Source organism: Gallus gallus, chromosome 2 (genome assembly GCF_016699485.2).
Source record: "Gallus gallus isolate bGalGal1 chromosome 2, bGalGal1.mat.broiler.GRCg7b, whole genome shotgun sequence".
Classification (NCBI taxonomy): Eukaryota; Metazoa; Chordata; class Aves; order Galliformes; family Phasianidae; genus Gallus; species Gallus gallus.
Genome location: NC_052533.1, coordinates 64,015,921 through 64,020,507, shown reverse-complemented (window position 1 = coordinate 64,020,507; position 4,587 = coordinate 64,015,921). Strand labels below are relative to the sequence as shown.

At 39.7% G+C, this 4,587-nt stretch overlaps 1 protein-coding gene across 1 annotated transcript in view; it reads right to left on the bottom strand.

The window, feature by feature from the left end:
* The window catches only part of LOC124417765, a 90,782-nt gene that overhangs the window by 1,079 nt on the left and 85,116 nt on the right, over window positions 1-4,587 (bottom strand). The window lies entirely within an intron of this gene.

Here is a 4,587-nt window from a genome sequence, read left to right as displayed (position 1 = left end):
TTGGAAAAGACCTTCAAGATCATTGAGTCCAACCACAACCTAACCATACTACCCTAACTCTAACAACCCTCTGCTAAATCATGGCCCTGAGCACCACATCCAAATGGTTTTTAAGCACATTCAGGGATGGTGACTCAACCACCTCCCTGGGGAGCCTATTCCACTGCTTAACTACCCTTTCTGTGAAGAAGTGTTTCCTGATATCCCACCTAAACTTACCCTGGTGCAATTTGAGGCCATTTCCCCTCATCCTGTCACCAGTGAGAAGAGACCAACCCCAGTCTCGTAGCAATCACCTTTCAGGTATTTGAAGACAGAATAATGTCTCTCCTCAGCCTCCTCTTCCCCAGACTAAACAGCTCCAGACTAAACAGGAGCTGCCTGTCTCCCTCCAAAACCTCTCAAAACCATATCCAGCATTGCAGCCTTTCTTTATATCAAGTGTATATTTGCTGTTGTGATTTTGAAAGTGTTTTGTGGAAGTGAGGATTGAAGCTTATGTGATGATGAGTATTTGAATTGGTTGCAGCAAGGAAGTATAATGTGTAAGAAGGTTCTGATTACAAGCTTCTGGGTGTTGTTCAACACATCAACAACACTGTGAAAAATCTGGTTTGGAATTATTTGAGCATGCAGTCGGATGGACCATAATTGGGTTTGATTCCACAGGAGTTCACATAGGTTCATGTAATAGTTTATTAAATACAGACAGAGATCAAAGCGGTTTAAAATTCAGACTGATTTTCTGTCTTTTATTTTATTTTATTTTATTTTTATTTTTATTTTTTTTTTTTTTTTTTGGTTTGGGAAAAATGAATAAACCCTCAAAACACTTTCATTTAAGGCCAGTTCCTGCCAGCAAGGGAAATTTAATCCACTCAAGCCACCAAATCATTGAGTACATTTATTCATTAAAGTAATCAATCAGTGGAAATAGGTTTTTCTTTTTATATATTAAATGGGAAAAATGATGAGTTCATAAAAATGTCAAGAAATTTTCATCTCTGCTATCTCTTTTCTTAGGTCTGCTGTCTTCAAATGTATTATCCCATTTGTAGGAATCTTATTCTGTCTTTCTTGTAGAAAGCTGAGTATTGAGTATTACACAGAGATTAAAATTGAGTAGAAACTGTAGAAAATGTCAAACATAGCAGAAATCATGACACCTGCTCTTTTGACTAGTCAGGAAAGCATCAACAGTTGTTAATTTTTGAAGCCAGTACTCTGCCAGTGTAACATTAATGCATCAGTCACTGCAACTTTTTGTTTACATTTTTGCTAGCATCTACAAGTTTGTCAAGATAGATTGTCTCTTTCCCTTATGCAGTTGGCTTCTTTTATTTTGACAAATGAATCCTTGCCAAGAAGTTATGTATGTGCCTTGCACATCATCATTTGGAAGCAAGAGACAACGTTGCGATTATCATTTTTCTCTACTATTTATAATGCAGGCCATTTCTTTGAGATCTTTTAGAAGAAAAGACTTAGTAAAGAAAACCATCAACTGTCCATTTGCTACAGTAAATAAAATTACATGTGTTGTTTGTTTGACACACTCTAAACCTAGAACATATACTCTTCTCAGTTTGGGAAAGATGGCATTCTTCCCAGGTTCTCCTTTGAGCTCACGTTCATTTAGGAGGCTGCGAATCTGAAGGAACCAACTGTGCTTCATGAAATTCAGTGTCATACAATTGCAGGCAATCCTGGAATGCAGGGCAATCAAAATTTATAAAAACCTCACAAGACCTTTGAAGGAAAGGCATAACGATTGTTATAAAGGTTCTAAACTTCAAAAATGGTGTTAGGGGTAAGGAAGAGATGAAATAAAAGGCATTGATGATGTTTTGGTCAAAGCATGGATTTCTTAGGTGACATTCCCAGATAATCTCAGGACGCCGGCCATGCCCCAAACTCTGGAAGAGGAGTAAGATTCCCAGCTAATTTCCTAATGTAAATTTCCTTCTTGAAACGCATTGTTATCAAACCATCAGTTTGTTACCATCAAGTGTAGTGGCAGGTTTAACCCAGAGAGTGAAAAAGACACCCTAAAGGAACACCCGAGCTTCCTCAATAATGCCAGGAACATCAGCAACCTCCCCCAACACCGCAGCTCCATCTGTGGCCAGTCTTCAGAGAAAACTGATTGACAGCAGCACTGAAGTATGGACTAATTAAATATATCATAAGTAGGTTGCAGTGAGCACAAATCAGCTTGACCCAAAAAAATTTTGGTTCCCAGATGTCAGCAAGACTTTCTGTTGAGCTTTACAGTATGTCCAGGGCTCAGAAGTAGTCTCTGTAAGTGAGAGGACACCTGCAGCTTGGTACTCCTTACAATTTTAAAGTCAACCAGCAGATCTCTTGAAGCGAGCAGTCTCTAAAGGACAGCCAAAGGCCTGTTTATATGGGAAGAGCAGCATGTGGTGAGGTAAGGTGAAAACTGCTGGTACAGGAGCTGTCTGCACTTGTTGTTCATGGGGACAGCGGTGAACCTTAAGGGCTTTCTCAGATGGTCTCTGCCAGTGCTCACTGAGGTAGGTTAAGGCATCACTGTCCATGGATACCTGCCTGTCTCTTTTGCTGGAGGTTATCACCCCTGTTCCAGTGCTGACAGATAAGACCACACCTCCATTGTCCTTCACAGCCTGGCGTGTTCACTCAAATTACTAAAGAATGCTGATTTGTGTTAACGAGCTGAGCTTCTATTGATGAGTGCTGATGAAACGAACCCCATCCAGGTTTGTTGCCCCACCTAATGGACAGAAAACTGCTGTCAAGATGGACAGGTATCATTATTGGGATAACTTTTCAAAATGTGCTGAAGACTTACGAACATTTCTTTGTGACTGGAGTGGAATAAATATTATGTTTACTGATGAAAAGCACCCACACAGGGAAGCAGGGCAGAATATCTAGAGGCTTGCATATTTGCAGTGTACATATCAGTGTCTATACAGTCTTGCGCTAACTTATTTAGCATTTTGGCAGACAAAACTACAAGTTTCAGTTATTCAGAAACATAATTATACCATTCCATTTGGAAATAGCAATGCTGCACTGTTTCATCAGAACTCAACTGTTCTCACATTCTGGATAACGTTAAACAGAGCAGAACTTAGTCTGAATATGAGTGCACTGCTACAATGCAGCTATCATTGAGCTATGTCCCTAAATGGGATCACAAAACCTGTTTCGATTCTGCTGAGTATTACCTTAAATGCCCCCATTTTATTTATTTATTTATTTATTGAGATTTTACTGTGAGTCTGCCAGTTTTCATGCATATCCTTTGAGGCCTTAGGATGGTGCTGCATCATCCCTAGGTAAAGAGAACGGAGACTGAGACGATCTCAAAGACTGTCTGTGCAACCTGGAGACCATGTTTTCAGTGAATAATATGTTGAACACCTAACAGAGAGCTAACAGAATTTGATTCCTTTACATTATTAAAGGAATTCAGGTAGTTTAAGAGTATCTAGAAAACACAGTTAAGTTTCAAACTACTATAGGTCAGGCTTAGGTCTTATCATTATAGGTCTTACAGGTCTTATCATTATAGCTCACAGGCTTAAAATGATTGATCTTTAATCCTCATTAGGAATGTCTCCAGATGAAGAGTAAACACCACTAATGTGAATACTGTTTCATACTTGTAAACTAAGCTTGCCTTCTGATGACCAACAAAACCAGTTTTGGAGTAATGGAGTATACACGGACAAGACTGCTATTTATCTGGCTGATACATGTTCATCTCTGTTCTAAGTATCCAGGTCTTGGACTATACATATAAGTGAATATACCCAACAGCAGGAACAACCCATGAGGCTGAATTCAAGGTAACATACTACACAGCAAACACTGAGGCTCTGCCACAGGAGCCGTGCCACTGCTGAAACCTTCATAACAATATCATCTGCTCTTGGTTAGGGCTAGTGAAGGTGGAAAATTTCAGGAATGCCAGGCATCTTTTTCAGCCAGTTTCCTTGTGTGAGAAGAATACCTTTCCCCAATATAAATCATTTTATGGACACCATGAATTCCCACCTTTAGAGCCAGTCAGTTCAATATTAATATAACTGAGGAAAAACCTAAAGACTTGCAGCCTCCCTCAGGTTCTTTCACGTACCATTGGTGATACTGAAGAGCAGCTGTTTGCCATACAGCACATACACTTTGCTGTAGCAAAGACATCTTCCTCTGCTGGTACTGGCAGTATTGTTTTACGTCCTCCACTGACACTGGTGCCAAATGCTCTATTCCAATACATCAGATTGATGTTTGTTTGATGTGCAAAAATATGAAAAGGTCCTTAGGGGAAAAGGAACTCAGGATCTCCAGAATGTTTTGTCTATTTCTATTCCACAGCTTGCCTTGCTTCTGTATTTTATAACATCTGGACTCTGTATGGTCAACACAGTGCATGCTGGTTCAGTCTTGTGCTTTCTGCCCTGGAGCAACAGCAAGTGCTGCTGGTCAAAGAATCTTATTTTGCAGGTCTACCAAAGAGAGATTGTAAGTGGAAAACACATGGAAGAAAATCACTAGTGCTGCAGGAAAGCATTCTTTTCCTATTATAATATTTGG